Source organism: Ovis canadensis, chromosome 24 (assembly GCF_042477335.2).
Source record: "Ovis canadensis isolate MfBH-ARS-UI-01 breed Bighorn chromosome 24, ARS-UI_OviCan_v2, whole genome shotgun sequence".
Taxonomy (NCBI): Eukaryota; Metazoa; Chordata; class Mammalia; order Artiodactyla; family Bovidae; genus Ovis; species Ovis canadensis.
The window spans coordinates 51,973,827-51,995,544 of record NC_091268.1 but is presented as its reverse complement, the minus strand read 5'-3'; the positions used below and the strand labels follow the sequence as shown (position 1 = coordinate 51,995,544).

The following is a 21,718-nucleotide window of genomic DNA, read 5'->3' as shown; positions in this document are numbered from 1 at the left end:
ATGAATGATGGACCGGATGCCGCGATCTTAGTTTTCTGAATGTTGAGCTTTCAGCCAAGCTTTACACTCTCCTCTTTCACTTTCACCAAGAGACTCTTTAGCTGTTCACTTTCTGCCATAAGGGTGGTGTCATCTGCATATCTGAGGTGACTGATATTTCTCCCAGCAATCTTGATTCTAGCTTGTGCTTCCTCCAGCCCAGCATTTCTCATGATGTACTCTGCATATTAGTTAAATAAACATGGTGACAATATACAGCCTTGACGTACTCCTTTTCCTATTTGGAACCGGTCTGTTGTTCCATGTCCAGTTCTAACTGTTTCTTCCTGACCTGCATACAGATTTCTCAAGAGGCAGGTCATGTGGTCTAGTATTCCCATCTGTTGAAGAATTTTCCACAGTTTATTGTGATCCACACAGTCAAAGGCTTTGGCATAGTCAATAAAGCAGAAATAGATGTTTTTCTGGAACTCTTTTGCTTTTTCCATGATCCAGCGGATGTTGGCAATTTGATCTCTGGTTCCTCTGCCTTTTCTAAAACCAGCTTGAACATCAGGAAGTTCACGGTTCACGTATTGCTAAATCTTGGTTTGGAGAATTTTGAGCATTACTTTACTAGCATATGAGATGAGTGCAATTGTGCGGTAGTTTGAGCATTCTTTGGCACTGCTTTTCTTTGGGATTGAAATGAATACTGACCTTTTCCAGTCCTGTGGCCACTGTTGGGTTTTCCAAATTTTCTGGCATGTTGAGTGCAGCACTTTCACAGCATCATCTTTCAGGATTTCATCAACTCAACTAGCTTTGTTCATAGTGATGCTTCCTAAGGTCCACTTGATTTCTCATTCCAGGATGTCTGGCTCTAGGTAAGTGTGAGTGATCACGCCATCATGATTATCCAGGTTGTGAAGATCTTTTTTGTACAGTTCTTCTGTGTATTCTTGCCACCTCTTCTTAATATCTTCTGCTTCTTTTTGGTCCATACTATTTCTGTCCTTTATCGAGCCCATCTTTGCATGAAATGTTCCCTTGGTATCTCTAATTTTCTTGGAGAGATCTCTAGTCTTTCCCATTTATTGTTTTCCTCTATTTCTTTGCATTGATTGCTGAGGAAGGCTTTCTTATCTGTCCTTGCTATTCTTTGGAACTCTGCCTTCAGATGCTTATATCTTTCCTTTTCTCCTTTGCTTTTCACTTCTCTTCTTTTCACAGCTATTTGTAATGCCTCCTCAGACAGCCATTTTGTTTTTTTGCATTTCTTTTTCTTGGGGATGGTCTTGATTCCTGTCTCCTGTACAATGTCACAAACCTCCATCCATAGTTCATCAGGCACTCTGTCTTATCAGAGTGCAATGGTGAATGAGATTGATTCCTTAATTTCTCTTTCTGATTTTTCATTATTAGTATATGGAAGTGCAAGTGATTTCTGTGTATTAATTTTGTATCCTGCCACTTTGCTAAGTTCACTGATTAGCTCTAATAATTTTCTGATGTTATCTTTAGGGTTTTCTATGTACAGTATCACGTCATCTGCAAACAGTAAGAGCTTTACTTTTTCTTTTCCAATCTGGATTCCTTTTGTTCTTTTTCTTCTCTGATTGCTGTAGCTTGGACTTCCAGAACTATGTTGAATAATAGTGGTGAAAGTGGAAACTCTTGTCTAGTTCGTGATCTTTGTGGGAATGCTTTCATTTTTTCACCATTGAGAATAATGTTTGCTGTAGGCTTGTCATATATGGCCTTTACTATGCTGAGGTAGGTTCCTTCTATGTCCATTTTTTAAAGAGTTTTAATCATAAATGGGTGCTGAATTTTATCAAAGGCTTTTTCTGTATCTATTGAGATTGTCATATGGTTTTTATCTTTCTATTTGTTAATGGTGTATCACATTGATTATTTTCCATATATTGTAGAATCCTTGCATCCCTGGAATAAACCCGGCTTGATCATGGTGTATGAGCTTTTTGATGTGTTACTGAATTCTGTTTGCTAAAATTTTGTTGAAGATTTTTGCATCTAGGTTCATCAGTGATATTGGCCTGTAGCTTTCTTTTTGTGTGTTGTCTTTGTCTGGTTTTGGTATCAGGGTGATTGTGGCCTCCTAGAATGAATTTGGAAGTGTTCCTTCCTCTGCAGTTTTTTGAAAGAGTTTTAGAAGGATAGGAATTAGCCCTTCTCTACATGATTGATAGATAGAATTCTCCTGGGCTTTTGTTCCTTGGAAGATTTTTGATCACAGCTTCAATTTCAGTGCTTATAATTGGGTTGTTCATAATTTCTATTTCTCCCTGGTTCAGTCTTCGAAGACTGAACTTTGCTAAGTATCTGTCCATTTCTTCCAGAGTATCTATTTTATTGCCATATAGTTGTTCATAGTAGTCTCATAATCCTTTGTATTTCTGCGTTGTTTGTTGTAACCTCTCCTTTTTCATTTCTAATTTTGTTGACTTGATTCTTCTCTCTTTTTTTCTTGATGAGTCTGGCTACTGCTACTGCTACTACTGCTAAGTTGCTTCAGTTGTGTCCGACTCTGTGCGAACCCATAGACGGTAGCCCACCAGGCTCCCCCATCCCTGGGATTCTCCAGGCAAGAACACTGGAGTCGGTTGCCATTTCCTTCTCCAATGCATGAAAGTGAGAAGCGAAGGTGAAGTCGCTTAGTCATGTCCAACTCTTAGCGACCCCATGGACTGCAGCCCACCAGGTTCCTCCGTCCATGGGATTTTCCAGGCAAGAGTACTGGAGTGGGGTGCCATTGCCTTCTCCGGAGTCTGGCCAAGGGTTTATCAATTTTGTTTATCTTCTCAAAGAATCAGCTTTTAGTTTTATTAATCTTTACTATTGTTTCTTTCACCCCTTTTTCATTTATTTCTGCTCAGATCTTTATGATTTATTTCCTTCTACTAATTTTGGGTTTTTCTTCTTCTTTTTCCAGTTGTTTTAGGTGTAAAGTTAGGTTGTCTATTCGATGTTTTTCTTGTTTCTTGAGGTAGGATTGTATTGCTATAAACTTCCCTCTTAGAACTGCTTTTGGTACATCCCATAGGTTTTGAGTTGTGTTTTCATTGTCATTTGTTTCTAGAAATCTTTTGATTTCCCTTTTGATTTCTTCAGTAACCTGTTGGTTATTTAGAAACATGTTGTTTAATCTCCACATGTTTGTGTTTCTTACAGTTTTTTTTCTTGTAATTGATATCTAGTCTTATAGCATTGTGGTCAGAGAAGATGCTTGATAAAATTTCAGTTTTCTTAAATTTACTGAGGTTTGATTTGTGACCCAAGATGTGGTCTATATTGGAGAATGTTCCATGTGCACTTGAGAAGAAGGTGTTTTCTTCTGCATTTGGATGGAGTGTCCTGAAGATATCAATGAGATCCATCTCATCTAATGTATCATTTAAGACTTGTGTTTCCTTATTAGTTTTTGTTTTGATGATCTGTCCATTGGTGTGAGTGGAGTGTTAAAGTCTCCTAGTATTATTGTGTTACTGTCAATTTCTCTTTTTATGTCTGTTGGTGTTTGTCTTATGTATTGAGCTCCTACTGTGTTGGGTGCATAGATATTTACAATTGTTATGTCTTTCTCTTGGATTGATCCCTTGATCATTATGTAGTGTCCTTCCTTACCTCTTGTAATCTTCTTTATTTTAAGATCTATTTTTTTCTGATACGAGGATTGCTACTCCAGCTTTATTTTGCTTCCCATTTGCATGAAATATATTTTCCCATCCTCTCACTTTCAGTTTATATGTCTTGAGGTCTGAAGTGGGTTTCTTGTAGACAGCATAGATATGGATCTTATTTTTGTATCCATTCAGCCAGTCTGTGTCTTTTGGTTGGAGCATTTAATCCACTTACATTTAAAGTAATTATTGATATATATGTTCCTATTGCCATTTTCTAATTGTTTGGGGTTGATTTTGTAGATTTTTTTTTTCTGTTGTATTTCTTGACTATACAAGTCTGTTTAACATTTGTTGTAAAGCTGGTTTGGTGGTACTGAATTCTCTTAACTTTTGCTTGTCTGAAAAGCTTTTTATTTCTCCATCAATTTTGAATGACATCCTTCCTGGATCAGTAATTAGATTAAGATTAAGATACGGTAATCTTGGTTGTAGATTTTTCCCTTTCAGTACTTATAAATATATCCCGCCATTCCCTTCTGGCCTGCAGAGTTTCTGTTGAAAGATCAGGTGTTATGCATATGGGGTTTCCCTTGTATGTGACTTGTTGCTTCTCCCTTGCTGCTTTTAATATTCTTTCTTTGTGTTTAGTCTTTGTTAGTTTGATTAGTATGTGTCTTAGTGTGTTTCTCCTTGGGTTTTTCCTGTATGGGACTCTTTGTGCCTCTTGGACTTGATTGGCTATTTCCTTTTCCATATTGAGGAAATTTTCAATGATAATCTCTTCAAAAATTTTCTCATACCCTTTCTTTTTCTCCTCTTCTTCTGAGACTCCTATAATTCGAATGTTGGTGCATTTGACATGGTCCCAGAGGTCTCTGAGACTGTCCTCAGCTCTTTTCATTCCTTTTACTTTATTCTGCTCTTCAGAAGTTATTTCCACCATTTTATCTTCCAGCTCACTGATTTGTTCTTCTGCTTCAGATATTATGCTATTGATTCCTTCTAGAGTATTTTTAATTTCAGTAATTGTGGTGTTTGTCTCTGTATGCTTATTCTTTAGTTCTTCTAGGTCTTTGTTAATTGATTCTTGCATTTTCTCCATTTTGTTTTCAAGGTTTTCGGTCATCTTTACTATCATTATTCTGAATTCTTTTTCAGGTAATTTTCCTATTTCCTCTTCATTTACTTGGACTTCTGTGTTTCTAGCTTGTTCCTTCATTTGTGCAGTATTTCTCTGACTTTTCATTAAAAAAAAAATTATTGTGTTTGAGGTCTCCTTTCCCCAGGCTTCAAGGAAAGTTGAATTCTTTCCTTGAAGAAGGTTGAATTCTTTCTTCCTTTTGGTTTCTGCCCTCCTAAAGTTGGTCCAGTCATTTGTGTGAGCTTTGTATAGGGTGAGATTTGTGCTGAGTTTTTGTTTGTTTGTTTGTCTGTTTTTCTTCTGATGGGCAAGGCTGAGTGAGGTGGTAATCCTGTCTTCTGATGATTGGGTTTGTATTTTTGTTTTGTTTGTTGTTTAGATGAGGCGTCCTGCACAGGGTGCTACTGGTGGTTGGGTGATGCCAGGTCTTGTTTTCATTCAGGTGGTTTCCTTTGTATGAGATTGATACTCCCTAGGGTTAGTTCTCTGGTAGTCTAGGGTCTTGGAGTCAGTGCTCCCATTCCAAAGGCTCAGGGCTTGATCTCTGGTCAGGAACAAAGATTCCAGAGTGATTTGTTATGGCATTAAGTGAGATTAAAACAAATATCCAAAAATAAGAAACCGAAGATGAACCCCAGACAAATGGCAGTTACAGAATCAGCCAAATAATAATTAAAATAATGGCATATACACATATACATATACAACCATGAGCAAACTGAAAACAGTTCAACAAAAACAAAGTACAGTAGATTGATCTGGCAATCAAAGGAAATAAAAAGTTATATTTACCAGTTAAGAACAAAACTAACTTAAGCATGAACTGGAAAACAAAACTAAAGCAAGGTGCTAAGTGGGGAATAAAGCAGTAAAAGCAAAACAAAGCTAACAAATATGTTGAGAGAAAAAAAAAGAATAGATATGCAAAGTTAGAGGTACATGCTGCTGCTGCTGCTGCTGCTGCTAAGTTGCTTCAGTCGTGTCCAACTCTGTGCAACCCCATAGACAGCAGCCCACCAGGCTCCTCTGTCCCTGGGATTCTCCAGGCAAGAATACTGGAGTAGGGTGCCATTTTCTTCTCCAATGCATGAAAGTGGAAAGTGAAAGTGAAGTCGCTCAGTTGTGTCCGACTCTTAGCGATCCCATGGACTGTAGCCTACCAAGCTCCTCCATCCATGGGATTTTCCAGGTAAGAGTACTGGAGTTCGTTGCCATTTCCTTCTTTGAGAGGTAGATGAAGAAGATTTATATACATTAAAGATTAACTGCAAGGGGGAAAGAACAGTAGGAAAGACAAACAAAAGAATAAATGAAGAAAAAATATAATAGGTTTTTAAAAATTAAAATTATAAAAAGGAGCAAAGAAAAAAACATGGAAGAAGAGCAAAAAAAGGGGAAAAAAGGAAAACTCGCAGAACTGCAAAAGCCCAATGTAGAAGCAGAGTTTTGTAATAACAATAGAAAATGTGACTGAATATACATATGTACACCCAGAAGCAAAATCAAAACAGTCCAACAAAAATAAAGTACAATAGATTGACATGGTGAACAAAGGGAAGCAAAAGTTATATCTAACAGAACAAAACAAATTAAAGCACACACTAGAAAACAAAACTAAAGCAAGGTGCCAGTTTGGGAATAAAGCAATGAAAATAAAACTAACAAATATGTTGAGAGGAAAGGAGAGAAAGAAAAGAAAGAATAGATTTGCAAAGTTAAATAGAGGTAGATAAAGAAGGTTTATATACATTAAAGATTAACTGCAAGGGGAAAACAACAGTAGGAAAAGCAAACAAAGGAATAAACGTAGAAAAAATAATAATAGGTTTAAAAATTAAAATTTAAAAAGAGAAAAGAAAGAAAAGAGGAAAATACAGACCTGCAAAAGCCCAACATAGACGCAGAGGTTTATGACAACAGTAAAAAATGTGACTGAAGGAAAAAAAAGCTCAAAAGCTTAATTGGATTTCTTAGTGCCAATAAAATCGACAACTACAGCAGAGGGGGGAGAAATTCAAAAGAATCTACAGAACAAGTCAAAAAATAAGAATAATAAATGTTTTTCTTGAGTCACTTTCCCGCGCTGTCAGATTCCTTTCCCACGCTGGGAGTCACAGTCCACCTTACCTCCCTAGAATGCCCTCCAACACTGTGCTGATGTCAGGACCTGCTGAGGGCTGCTCAGATTCTAATCTGGTCCTACTCCTGTGTGTTTTTGCCTCCAGTGTCCACTGCTCTCAGAGCTAGTGCCTTTTCTTTTGTGGGCTATCTCAATGGCCTTTTGTATATTCCATAGACACAGAGTCTGCTTAGTTGATCATGTGGATTTAATCTGCAACTTGTACAGCTGATGGGAAGGTTTTGGATCTTCTCCCTTAGCCGCACTGCCCCTGGGTTTCAATTGTAGTTTTATTTTCACCTCTACATGTGAGTCGTCCACAGGGGTTTAGCTCCTGTGGCTGCCCTGGAGGGCTTGGGTTTGCTCCTGTGAAGGCCAGGTGTGGAGGTGGTGCAGCTGCTTGAGTCACAGGGGTTCTGGCAGCACCAGGTACTCAGGGGCGTGGGGGCTAGGGTGGTAGGAAATACAGTGCTCTAGAAGGGTATGGCAACCAGTCTTGGCCAACAGGCTCCAGTATTCTTGCCTAGAGAACCCCCTCTCTGACAGAGAAGCCTGGCAGGCCACAGTCCACAGGGTTGCAAAGAGTTGGACAGGACTGAAGTGACCCTGAGTGCATAAATGCAAGATTTTTTTTTTTTTTTGCCTGTAGCAGCTCTGCCCAGGGAGAGTTGAACTTGAAGGTGGTGCAGCTGTTTGGCTTGCAGGGACCCTGGTGGCGCCAAGTGTTCAGGGACACAGACTGCCTCTGCCACAGGAGTTATGGCCCTATCAGAGTCTTTTTTTTGAGCCTCTTGTAGTTGGTGATCAGAAGTCCTCATAGGACAGTCTTTCTGCATAACTTCGCCCATTCAGGCACTTAGAGGACTCCCTTGTCTGGGGTCCTTCTCTGTTGTTTGGTGCATCAGGCACATAGAGGGACCCCCCCCCCCACCCCCCGCCCCGACTGGGATCCTACTCTGTAGATTGGTGCATCAGGCACTTAAAGGGGCACCCTGGGTGGGGTCCTGCTCTGTAGTTAAGTGCGTAGGCCTTTGATGGGCCAGCCTCTCTATTGCTCAGCTGCCAATGAGAGTTTTGTGTGGTTCTATATATTCTTTTCCTGGAGAAGGTGATAGCACCCCACTCCAGTACTCTTACCTGGAAAATCCCATGGACAGAGGAGCCTGGTAGGCTGCAGTCCATGGGGTCGCGAAGAGTTGGACACAACTGAGTGACTTCCCTTTCACTTTTCACTTTCATGCATTGGAGAAGGAAATGGCAACCCACTCCAGTGTTCTTGCCTGGAGAATCCCAGGGACGGGGGAGCCTGGTGGGCTGCCGTCTATTGGGATTGCACAGAGTCGGACACGACTGAAGCGACTTAGCAGCAGCAGCAGCAGCAGCAGCAGCAGCAGCATATATTCTTTTCCACTGGTCAGGTACTCCTGTCTGCTCTCAGCTGGTGTTCTGCGTACACTTCTGTGTCTGAAGTTGTATTCTTGATGTATCCGTGGAGAAAGATGTACTCCACATCCACCTACTCCTCTGCTATCTTGTTCTCTGTGCCTAAAATTTATTTTTAAAAGCCAGATTTATAGATGTACATGCTTTAGAAAGTGGAATCAGTTCAGTTCAGTTCAGTCGCTCAGTTGTGTCCGACTCTTTGCGACCCCATGAATCGCAGCACCCCAGGCCTCCCTGTCCATCACCAACTCCTGGAGTTCACTCAGACTCATGTCCATCGAGTCCGTGATGCCATCCAGCCATCTCATCCTCTGTCGTCCCCTTCCCCTCCTGCTCCCAATCCCTCCCAGCATCAGAGTCTTTTCCAATGAGTCAACTCTTTGCATGAGGTGGCCAAAGTACTGGAGTTTCAGCTTTAGCGTCATTCCTTCCAAAGAACACCCTTAGTCCTACACTATTTACAACAAAATTAGAGGCACCTTGCTCTACCTGATCCCCACACTAGTTTTTCCTTCCAATGTCCATTTTTCACCCCAACGAGAAGTTTCTTCCAGTGTTTGTTGCCATGTCATTAAATGAAATGCTTATCCTACTGTTTCTTGATTACTTTGGGAGATGGGGATTCAGGTTTCTGATATCCTTCTGGGCTCACCCAGGGAAGATAAAACAAGGATAGGAATGGGGTTTTTATTTGATGTTTGCATCATGATGACCTTAGTTCTCATTATTCAGACTGAAGCCACACACACTTCTGTACTTCCATTTCTGTTCTCGACATCTTTTCTCTTTTTTGGGAATCAATAGTTCCTCTAGTAATCATGAGTTTTCTGTGTCCCAAACTATCATCCGTTTTCTATAAAAGTGTGCTTCCCCTCTCAGGATGTTCAAGCCCTCCCCAAGCTCTCTCCTAGCTTAGGCCTAGGCTACTTACTTCTGCTCCTATATGGCCATCTTCTTGGGCATTCCCCTTGCCTCTATGCTGCACTGAATTTTACCTGTTTCTGGATGCTCAGGCTGTCTTCTTTCTTGGTTTTGTCCCTTGTTTTGATAGAGGGCATCATCTTGTCACTTTCTGAGGCATGATACATACAAGAACTTTTTTTTTTTTCTGTGAAGTTGCATGTCAGAATAATTCTCTGTTCTGCACTCACACTTGATTGATGGCTCGAGTGTAAAATTCGAGGTGAGGTGAATTTTCTCTCTGAATTTGAAGACACAGATTCGTGCTTCTGTTATTGCTGTTGAGAAGCTCAATGCCCTTCTGATTTCCATTCTTTGTGTCTGACCTGTTTCTTATCTCCACCCCACTTTTGGAAGTTCTTAGGACTTTCTTTCTGTCCCCGGTTCTCCAAAATGTCATGACTATGTGTCCTGGTGGGTCTGCTTTCATCTATTATTCTAGGCCAGGGCTGTCCGGTCCACCTTTCTGTGATGCTACAAATGCTCTCTACCTGTGTTGTTCTGTATGGTGACCTCCAGATGCTAGAGACAAACAAGCATTGAAATGTGGCTGATGTGACCAAGGAACTGCTTGTCTGGTTTTATCTAATTTTAAGTAATTTGCATTTTAACTTTAATTAGCTTCATGTGACTAGGGGCTACCATATTGGATAGTGATTTCCATTGATTGTTCAGTCTGAACCCATAGCACTCAGGAGACAAGAACTAAGTAGAACCACACCGCTAGAGCCCAGAAAGACTCAGGAGCTGAATGACCCAGGTACCTCTGCAACTGGGAGTGTTAAGGGGGGGTGGTGAAAGCAGAGGACCTCATATCTGAGGGATCATTTCTTGAGGGTCTGCTGAGGATCAGGTATCTAATGGGCAAGGTCACATGTCCTCTTCTCTCAAAGCCACCAGGACACTGACCTGCAGATCCAGGCCCCAAGCCCCTCAGCTCACAGATCAGGGGCTAGTGTGGTCTGGGCTCCTTTAGGAGGGAAAGACATAATTAGTATCATTCATTTTATAGATTAGGCAACTGAGGCTGAGAAGGTTTAAATAACTCACCCAATGGCCTGCATATCAGTCACATTCTGTGGATCCCTACCAGCCAACTGTCCACAGAACAGAGAGCATAGGTGGCCCTGGAGCCCATAGAAGGCTCAGGGACCTCCTTGGGTAGGTTCTCAACCACACCATTTGCTTGTCATCCTCTATTTCTGGCAAATTCTCACAAATTCTTAGTTAATGTGGTTGTACAAAGTCAAAATCCCAGAAATTTTACTCTTTCACAAAAACTAGAGTGGCTATTTAAAAAAAGGAAAAGAACAAGTGTTGATTAGGATGAAGAGAAACTGGAACCCTCATCTGTTGCTGGTAGGAATGTAAAGTTGCAGCTACTGTGCAGAACAGTTTGGCAGCTCCTCAGGTAGTTGAGCATAGAATTACCACATGAGCCAACAATTACATTCCTGGGTAGATGCCTAAGAGAACTGCATACAGTTTCTCCAACAAATACATGTGTCTGCGTGTTCATAGCAGCACTATTCACAGTAGCTGAAGGGTGAAAACAAGGCACGCCAGTGGGTGAATAAACAGATCGTGATGTATCCATACAATAATTATTTCTTCAGCCATCAAAGATATGAAGTACTGATACATGGTACAAGAGAGATCAACTTCAAAGACATGTAATCAAAAGAATTCAGACACAGGATGCTGCATATAATGTGATTCATTTATATGAATCATCTAAAATCGGCAAATTCATGAAGACAGAATGTACATGGATGGCGGCCAGAGGCTGGGAGAGGAGCAAGTGGGAAGGAGCTGCTTATTGGGCTCAGGAGTGTACTCTGGTGGAATGCGAGTGTCTTAGGACTAGAGGAGGTGGTGGCATAACACTGTGAATGTGCTAAATGGCATTAAATTGTTCACTTGAAATAATTTATGTCAGGTGGATTTTATCACAGTAAAAAAAAAGTTAAATGCCAGGAATATACCCTAAGAAGTACAAGACAGGTCACTGTGGTTTCTGTGAAGCCCAGTGGCTTTATTTTAAATTTTTTAATTTATATTTATTTATTTGACTGTCCTGGATCTTAGTTGCAACATGTAGGATCTTTAGCTGTGGCATTGGATCTGTTAGTTGTGGCATGTGGGATCTAGTTCCTTGATTAGGGATTGAACTGGGCCCCCTGCTTTGGGAGCTTAGTCTTAGCCATTTTACCCCAATGTCTTGCATAGCCTTCAGCTCCCTGCTGAGCTGTCCAGGGTGGAACCTTGGCCCCAGAATTACAGGATCCCCAACTTGGCCTGTGATCTGATCACTTTCTTCATAGCAGTTACAAAAGCTGGCTGATTTAGACTGTGCTTTGCAACCAAGAAATGACAAACATACTCAGCAATGATAATGATAAGATGGACCATTCTCACAGCCTAGAATGCTCTCTCTGCTTCTCTCCTTAGACAAACACTGCTCTGTCACTAGTACTGCAAGCAGTGTCACCTCCTCCGAGAAGCCCACTCATCCCTACAGAGGCTCCAAATCCCACTTATCTCCACCTTTCCCATCCTTTGGAGTTGTCTGCCTGCATGGAGCACCACACTTAGGTAAGTGCCCTTTGTGACAGTCTTGTTCACACTTTGTCCCCATGGTGCATCATAGCTCTGGACACAATGAAGACCAGTTCAGACTGATACACAGGGCATATGGCCATGCAGATAACTGTGTGTCCAATCAGAATAGGGCATCTTGTGTTGGAGTACATGTGTGGGCTAGAATTGGCCAGGCCGGGCCCCTGGAAAAAGTCACTTGATTTGGCAGACACATGGTGATATGTCTACTTAGATATCTCTTGGAACTGCATGTACTAATGAGTATTTGTTTATTTTCTGGGAATTTGGTTTATTTTTTCCATCTGATTATCACAGGAGGTGATGTTGTAGCTAAAGGTGAAGAACTCAGCATTTGAACCTAGTTGATCTCAGTTGAATGAACCCATGTTGGTCAGTTCAAACAGCCTCAAGTGTTCAAAAATATTTAATTTATTCAGTGATTTTTTTTGAATTGTTCACCTGATATCCACAAGCTGGGTTTCTGACAATAACAAGTAATGACATTCTTTTTGTTTCCAGCATAAAATTAATTGATGGGTTGTTATGTACTTAAAGAGTGTTACAACTTTTGAAAAGGCTGTATGTGCATGCGGTAAAGTAGCATAAGCGGATAATGCTTTTATACTATGAGTGATGTTTTCTTAGGTGATTTTGGTAGATACTTTTATCACATTAAGGAAATTCTTGCTATTAGTAGCTTGCATTCTTCTTCTATCATAAATGATATATTAAATATTAACAAATGCATTTCTGAAGCTGTTGGGATGATAAGACTTTTTTCTTTTAATCAATTAACCTGATAACTAATATTTATATTAATTCTCTGTTAACCACCCTTGAGTTCCAGGGTAAAAGCCAACTTGGTCATAGTGTATCATTGTTGCTGGATTTGACTGGCTTTATTTTGCTCAGGATTTTTGTGTTGAAGCCCATGAATGAGACTGAAATGGAGTCTTTCTTTCTTGTCCCATTTTTGTCTTATTTGTATCAAGTTCATACTGTCCTCATAGAGTGAGCTGAGAATCTTAGCTTCACCTCTGCGATGGCATCCTCTCAGCTGGCCGCCAATGGCTCTGCCTGCTAGCACTTATGCCCCATTTAACCCCCTCCCACTGGTGAGGCTGGGATAGGCGACTTGCTTCTGATGAGTAGAATATTAATTGGGTGCCCCCTCACTCCCTCACTCTGGGGGAAGCGGCTGCCACGTTGGGAGCTGCTCTGTGGAGAGACCGGTGGCAGAGATCTGAGGGGCTTCTGGGCCACAGCCAGTGAGGAACTGAATCCTCGAGCTTGTGAGGATCTGAACCCTGCCAGACCACCTGGAGGACCTGAAAGTGGGTCCTTCCCCAGTGAGACTTTGGATGAGAGGCAGCCCAGCCTGATAGCAGGAGAAAGCTTGAGCCAGAGATACCCAGGTAAGCCACACCTGGACTCTCAGCCCAAGGAGCTGTGACACAGTCAATGCTTGTTTCAAGGGGTTATATTTGGGGATAATCTGCTAGACAGCATAGAGAACTAGTGTAGCTGCCATGGTCTCTGTTCCCACCACAACTACAGGGGCCATCTTTGCATGGATTCCAACTGAATTTGTACAGTGAAGCCTGACTGTGCCTCTCAAACTAGCAATTCATCTGTAATACAGAAGTTTTAGAGAATTACTTCCCTGTGGGAGGAACATTTTTCCAAGGGGAGAGGGAAACCAGTGGATACCCTCTTCCTCCTTCCTTCCCTTGGATGGGCTGCATCTTCTGAGTGGTTGTATGGCTTCTCAGAAGACAGTCAGTTGATCAAAGAGCTGGTTGCTTTTGATACTAAGGGTTGACCAGGTTGGTTAATGAATCTGGTATTGATTCTCCTTCCTTGCTTTGTTCCTATTTTCCTTCATTCTTCCTCCTCTGGATCAAATTCCCCAGATGATAATAGCACGAAACCATGTATTTCAGGCTCTCCTTTCTTGGGGAAGAAGGCTAAGACAAATATGTTCATCGTAAAACTCTGGATGAATTTCTCCTTGTAGGAAGACTTTGTCATCCAATTATTTTTAAAGGAGTTTTAGGACTAATTTTATATTTCTTGTTTGGCTGGTGTTGGTCAATTTTGTTTCTCTAGGAGCCAGCCTATTGCTTTTAATATTTCAGCTAATGTTTTTCATAATTCTTAGCAACAATTAAATTAATAGATATGATTTTTCTTGAGTTTTACTTCATCCTATCAATTTCAGATGTTCAGGTGGGCCCAGGCATATGTAGTTTTTAACATTCCCCCTGCACTTGAATTATAATGAATGTCATGGTCTGAGAGTCACTGTGTTTCTTCATGAGAACTGTGATATGCAGAAGTGGGACCCTCCCCATCAGCTACATGTTGAGGACAAGGGTCAGTGGGGAAGATGTTGCCTTGGCTGACACTTAAGGAAGCTTAGGAATTCACCAGATGGAAAATGGGTTGGATCCATTCCAGATGGAAGAACAGTTGTGTAGACACAAGAAGACCCAGTCATCTGAGGAGCTTGGGGACAGTACATCTTACCATTTTTTTTTCCATAGCATTTCTTTATGTTTTTTTTTATTTATTTTAATTGGAGGCTAATTACTTTACAATATTGTATTGGTTTTGCCATACATTGACATGAATCTGCCACGGGTGTACATGTGTTCCCCATCTTGAGCCCCCCTCCCACCTCCCTCCCCATATCATCCCTCTGGATCATCCTAGTGCACCAGCCCCAAGCATCCTGTATCATGCATCAAACCTGGACTGGTGATTCATTTCACATATGATATCATACATGTTTTAATGCCATTCTCCCAAATCATCCCACCCTTGCCCGCTCCCACGGAGTCCAAAAGACTGTTTTATACATCTGTGTCTCTTTTGCTGTCTTACATAAGGGTTATTGTTACCATCTTTCTAAATTCCATATATATTCGTTAGTATACTGTATTGGTGTTTTTCTTTATGGCTTACTTCACTCTGTATAATAGGCTCCAGTTTCATCCACCTCATTAGAATTGATTCAAATGTATTCTTTTTAATGTCTGAGTAATACTCCATTGTGTATATGTACCACAGCTTTCTTATGCATTTGTCTGCTGTTGGATATCTAGGTTGCTTCCATGTCCTGGCTATTATAAACAGTGCTGTGATGAACATTGGGGTACATGTGTCTCTTTCATTTCTGGTTTCCTCAGTGTGTATGCCCAGCAGTGGGATTGCTGGGTCGTATGGCAGTTCTATTTCCAGTTTTTAAAGGAATCTCCACACTGTTCTCCATAGTGGCTGTACTAGTTTGCATTCCCACCAACTGTGTAAGAGGGTTCCCCTTTCTCCATACCCTCTACAGCATTTATTGCTTGTAGACTTTTGGATAGCAGCCATTCTGACTGGCGTGAGATGGTACCTCATTGTGGTTTTGATTTGCATTTCTCTAATAATGAGTGATGTTGAACATCTTTTCATGTGTTTGTTAGCCATCTGTATGTCTTCTTTGGAGAAATGTCTGTTTAGTTCTTTGGCCCATTTTTTGATTGGGTCATTTATTTTCCTGGAATTGAGCTGCAGGCACTGCTTGTATATTTTTGAAATTAATTCTTTGTCAGTTGCTTCATTTGCTATTATTTTCTCCCTTTCTGAAGGCTTTTTCACCTTGCTTATATTTTCCTTAGTTGTGCAAAAGCTTTAAGTTTAATTATGTCCCATTTGTTTATTTTTGCTTTTAGTTCCATTACTCTGGGAGGTGAGTCATAGAGGATGCTGTTATGATTTACATCAGAGAGTGTTTTGCCTATGTTTTCCTCTAGGAATTTTATAGTTTCTGGTCTTACATTTAGATCTCTAACCCATTTTGAGTTTATTTTTGTGTGTGGTGTTAGAAAGTGTTCTAGTTTCATTCTTTTACAAGTGGTTGACCAGTTTTCCCAGCACCCCTTGCTAAAGAGATTGTCTTTTCTCTCTTGTATATTCTTGCCTCCTTTGTCAAAGATAAGGTGTCCATAGGTGTGTGGATTTATCTCTGGACTCTCTATTTTGTTCCATTGATGTATATTTCTGTCTTTGTGCCTGTATCATACTGTCTTGATGACTGTAGCTTTGTAGTATAGTCTGAGGTCAGGCAGGTTGATTCCTCCAGTTCCATTCTTCTTCCTAAGATTGCTTTGGCTATTCGAGGTTTTCTGTATTTCCATACAGATTGTGAAATTATTTGTTCCAGTTCTCTGAAAAATACCATTGGTAGCTTTATAGGGGGAGAAGGCAATGGCAATCCACTCCAGTACTCTTGCCTGGGAAATCCCATGGATGGAGGAGCCTGGTAGGCTGTAGTCCATGGGGTTGCAAAGAGTTGGACATGACTGAGCGACTTCACTTCCACTTTTCACTTTCATGCACTGGAGAAGGAAATGGCAACCCACTCCAGTATTCTTGCCTGGAGAATCCAAGGAACAGAGGAGCCTGGTGGGCTGCCATCTATGGGCTTGCACAGAGTCAGACACGACTGATGCAGTTTAGCAGCAGCAGCAGCAGCTTTATAAGGATTGAATTAAATCTATAGATCATTTTGGGTAGTATACTCCTTTTTCATTATATTGATTCTTCCAATCCAGGAACATGGTATATTTCTCCATCTATTTGTGTCATCTTCGATTTCTTTCATTAGTATTTTATAGTTATCTATATATAGGTCTTTTGGAGAAGGCAATGGCACCCCACTCCAGTACTCTTGCCTGGAAGATCCCCTGGATGGAGGAGCCTGGTAGGCTGCAGTCCATGGGGTCGCTAAGAGTTGGACACGACTGAGCGACTTCACTTTCACTTTTCATTTTCATGCATTGGAGAAGGACATGGCAACCCACTCCAGTGTTCTTGCCTGGAGAATCCCAGGGATGGGGGAGCCTGGTGGGCTGCCGTCTATGGGGTTGCACAGGGTCGGACACTACTGAAGCGACTTAGCAGCAGCATATATAGGTCTTTTGTTTCTTTAGGTAGATTTATTCCTAAGTATTTTATTCTTTTCATTGCAATGGTGAATGGAATTGTTTTCTTAATTTCTCTTTCTGTTTTCTCATTGTTAGTGCATAGGAATGCAAGGGATTTCTCTGTGTTAATTTTATATCCTGCAAATTTACTATATTCATTGATTAGCTCTAGTAATTTTCTGGTAGAGTCTTTAGGGTTTTCTATGTAGAGGATCATGAGAAACGCTGGACTGGAAGAAACACAAGCTGGAATCAAGATTGCCGGGAGAAATATCAATAACCTCGGATATGCAGATGACACCACCCTTATGGTGGAATGTGAAGAGGAGCTGAAAAGCCTCCAGATGAAAGTGAAAGAGGAGAGCGAAAAAGTTGGCTTAAAGCTCAACATTCAGAAAACGAAGATCATGACATCCTGTCCCATCATTTCATGGGAAATAGATGGGGAAACAGTGGAAACAGTGTCAGACTTTATTTTCTTGGGCTCCAAAATCTCTGCAGATGGTGATTGCAGCCATGAAATTAAAAGACACTTACTCCTTGGAAGAAAAGTTATGACCAACCTAGACAGTATATTCAAAAGCAGAGACATTACTTTGCCGACTAAAGTCTGTCTAGTCAAGGCTATGGTTTTTCCTGTGGTCATGTATGGATGTGAGAGTTGGACCGTGAAGAAGGCTGAGCGCCGAAGAATTGATGCTTTTGAACTGTGGTGTTGGAGAAGACTCTTGAGAGTCCCTTGGACTACAAGGAGATCCAACCAGTCCATTCTGAAGGAGATCAACCCTGGGATTTCTTTGGAAGGAATGATGCTAAAGCTGAAACTCCAGTACTTTGGCCACCTCATGCAAAGAGTTGACTCATTGGAAAAGACTCTGATGCTGGGAGGGATTGGGGGCAGGAGGAGAAGGGGATGACCAAGGCTGAGATGGCTGGATGGCATCACGGACTTGATGGACGTGAGTCTGAGTGAACTCCGGGAGATGGTGATGAACAGGGAGGCCTGGCGTGCTGCGATTCATGGGGTCGCAAAGAGTCAGACACGACTGAGCGACTGAACTGAACTGAATGTAGAGGATCATGTCATCTGCCAACAGTGGGAGTTTTACTTTTTCTTTCCAATCTGGATTCCTTTTATTTCTTTTTCTTCTCTGATTGCTGTGGCTAAAACTTACAAAATTATGTTGAATAGTTGTGGTGAGAGTGGGCACCCTTGTCTTGTTCCTGATTTTAGGGGAAATGATTTCAATTTTTCACCATTGAGGATAATGTTTGTTGTGGGTTTATCATATATGACCTTTATTATTTTGAGGTATGTTCCTTCTGTGCCTGCTTTCTGGAGGGTTTTTATCATAAATGGATGTTGAATTTTGTCAATGGTTTTCTCTGCATCTATTAAGATAGTCATATGGTTTTTACCTTTCAATTTGTTAATGTGGTGTATCACATTGATTGATTTGCAAATATTGAAGAATCCTTGCATCCCTGGGATAAAGCCCACTTGGTCATGATGTATGATCCAACCAAGAGGAAGCCTCTTGGAATCCAGCCAAGCATGACACTGGCACAATTTAGAATTATGAGATGTAGTTCCATGCCCTGCATTCATGGTTTAATGTTTGGGCAAGATTCTTCCCCACCCTAAGCTTCTGTTTTTACATCTGTCAAGTGGGAATCAAACAATGCCAGCACTGCTTATCTCACAGAATTTTCAGGGAAATCAGATAAGAGAGACGTGAAAGAACTTTCCTGGCTTCCCTGGTGGCTCAGACTATAAAGAGTCTGCCTGCAATGTGGGAGACCTGGGTTTGGTCCCTGGGTTGGGAAGAACCCCTAGAGAAGGACATGGCAACCCACTCCAGTATTCTTGCCTGGAAAATCTCATGAATGGAGGAGCCTGGCAGGCTACAGTCCATGGGGTTTCAGAGTGGGACACAACAGAGTGACTTCACTTTTCTTTTCCTGAAAGAACTTTCTAAGGTGTACTGTGCAGTAGAGATGTTAGTGATTCATTTATCAAGAAAGAGAAACTCAGAAATGGAGTTGAAAGTGAGCAGCCATGAGGTGCTTCTCATCCCTCTCTTGTGAAGTCCATGGAAGTGCATCTGCTTAAGGGCACGTGTGTGTGTGTTTCTTCATGGTGGGATGTGTGTGGGTCAGAAAGAACATCCCTGTACCTCACCCCAGCCCCTACTGACTGGCTTGCTAGGGGCTCTCACCTTGTCTCTGTGTTGGGGCAGTGCTCTGGTCACAGACCCGTGATCTGTGAAACTGGACTCTAACACACACATCATTCCAGAGCAACACGGCCTCCCCATACTGTGAGCAATTCTCTCAGCCAGTGGACAGGCTTCCCAGAAGAGGAGTCACCTCTAAAAGGAGAGGAATAGGTTTTGGAGAAGACTCTTGAGAGTCCCTTGGAGTGAAGGAGATCCAACCAGTCCATTCTGAAGGAGATCAGCCCTGGGATTTCTTTGGAAGGAATGATGTTAAAGCTGAAACTCCAGTACTTTGGCTACCTCATGTGAAGGGTTGACTCATTGGAAAAGACTCTGATGCTGGGAGGGATTGGGGGCAGGAGGAGAAGGGGACGACAGAGGATGAGATGGCTGGATGGCATCACTAACTCGATGGACGTGAGTCTGAGTGAACTCCGGGAGTTGGTGATGGACAGGGAGGCCTGGCATGCTGCGATTCATGGGGTCACAAAGAGTCAGACACGACTGAACGACTGAACTGAACTAAACTGAGCAGACTGACGGGGCCTCTTGCATCACTTAGTCCCTGACATACTGCTCACCTCTCCTGATATCTGAGCCTAATTCCATGAGTGTTCTTTGATTTCCATCTCTGACTAATTGCTAAGGTCTGAAAAGATAAGCCACATATCATTGATGAGGACACTGTGTTTCTAAAACATGTATAATTAGTTTACCTTGGCAGTACTATAATTGTCTGTTACTATCTTCAACCTGAGTAATATCTGGCTCTTAGTCACATCTGCACATGAAGCAGTTGGGATAGAGCTTTGACCATGCCGAGGCCGTCGGTACACAAATGACCAGATGAGAGACGTGAGGTGTGGGGTGCTCTTCAGGCACACACGTCTTCCTTCACAGTCTCCGTATGTGAGGTTTTTCAAGTCAAGTGTGTCTGGCTGTGGAACGAAGGGCACAAAGATCATGTCGTCTGTTATTTCCCCTTGCAGAACAAGGCCATTTGCCTTTGCTAGGATGTGGCTCCAGCTACACATTTTCCCCAGGACTTGACTAGACTATTGACACTAGAGAGATTCCAACCAGCTGGACCAGGCCCTGAGGTGAATTGGGAAGGTGATGGCATGTAAGGCTTAGTGAGAAAACCATCAAATTGGCATATGTTTTGGAGGAAGGTGAAAGTATGTAGTTTCCACAAGGATTTTGTTTCCAAGAAGAATAAGAAAGACTGTGGGTTTAGCTGAGTGAATTAAGTTGTCAGTAGTTATCAGATGACACTGTAATCTCTTCATGGGGAATGTATTTTGTGTTCCTCTCAGTGGAGAATATAGACAAATGGGTCCTCATGACAAGCACCTGTCCTTGTTCCTGCTGAGGTGACATGAAGTCCTGGATTCTGCAGACCCATGGGGGAGCCCCTGGGCAGGGGCAGACATGGAGATAGAGCCAGAATTTTGACCAGTGTGGTGCTTCAGCCTTGAGTCTCACTATTTCACACAGTGACTCTCATCATGAAATGGCAAATGTTGAATATTGGCATTTCAGAGCAGAAGACTTGCCATCTTTCTTCATATTATTTATAACATGTTTTGATTAGTAGCTGTTGGGAAGCTACTTGCCATCACTAAGCCTCAGTTTCTCTATCTGTATATGGAGGATTATAGCATGACCCTCCTTAAAGATCCCCAGTGTTTGTGTGTGCTTAGTCGCTCAGTCATGTCCCACTCTTTGCACCATGGACCATCAGGCTCCTCTGGCCATGGAATTCTCCAGGCAGGAATGCTGGAGTGGGTAGCTATTCCCTCTTCCAGGGGATCATCGTTGCCCAGGAATCAAACCTGTGTCTCCTTCATTGCAGGCAGATTGTTTACAGTTGGGCATCAGGGAACCCCAAAAGGGATCCAGAGAAGGCGCTAAAAGGGGGCAGAAATGTATCAAAATTCCTTGGACGTTCTGACTTTCCCTGAGGATCCTCTTCCAGCTTCCCGGTTCTGTCCTTTGTTGGTACTCAGGCTTCCATCCATTTCTCTTCTTTGCTGCCTCTCTCTAGGGCTCCATTTCCCCAAGGATTCCAGAGGCATGCCCCATACTGAGCTTAGTTGTGTGTCTCATTCCTTCCACCGGGAGGCTGCTCCCCAGGGAGGGGACTGTATGGCTTCTAGCCCACAGTCCAGCACAATACTGGCTCCTGAATTAACTCACTTGGACTGAAGCAATGGACAGATAACTGTGTTCAGACAATACAATTCTCGTTGGAATGCGCATTTTCACAGGGACCTCCTGGAAGAAGTCTGAACCCAAAGATGACAAACTGATGGTAGAAATATCATGCTCCATGAGAAGCTCCCACGGAAATAAAAAAGTGCAGGAGACATAGTTCGGACTTGCTGCATTTTACTAATGAGACTTCCACTCTGGTCAGTATGGAACAGCCCTGGGAACTGTCAGGCCAGAGTGAGGGAAAGAGTTACCAAGAGATGAGTATCACTTTCTGCAGAAGGAGTGAAAGTGAGAAAGGATAAAGGGAGAAGGAAGTGCACAAACACAGCTTACATGTCTTGTGTTTCTATTAAGTTTTAAGAACATTTGAGGTTTTGTTTTTCATGTAATCCATGGTCATTCAGGCCTGGCAGATGCAG

At 41.9% G+C, this 21,718-nt stretch overlaps 1 protein-coding gene across 2 annotated transcripts in view; it reads left to right on the top strand.

The window, feature by feature from the left end:
- Positions 1-21,718, top strand: part of LOC138429538 (cytochrome P450 3A24) — a 100,675-nt gene that overhangs the window by 31,432 nt on the left and 47,525 nt on the right. For both annotated transcript variants that reach the window (XM_069571181.1, XM_069571180.1), the window contains one exon: positions 11,741-11,884. The gene's annotated coding sequence lies outside the window, so the exon portion shown is untranslated. The remainder of the gene's footprint in view (positions 1-11,740; positions 11,885-21,718) is intronic.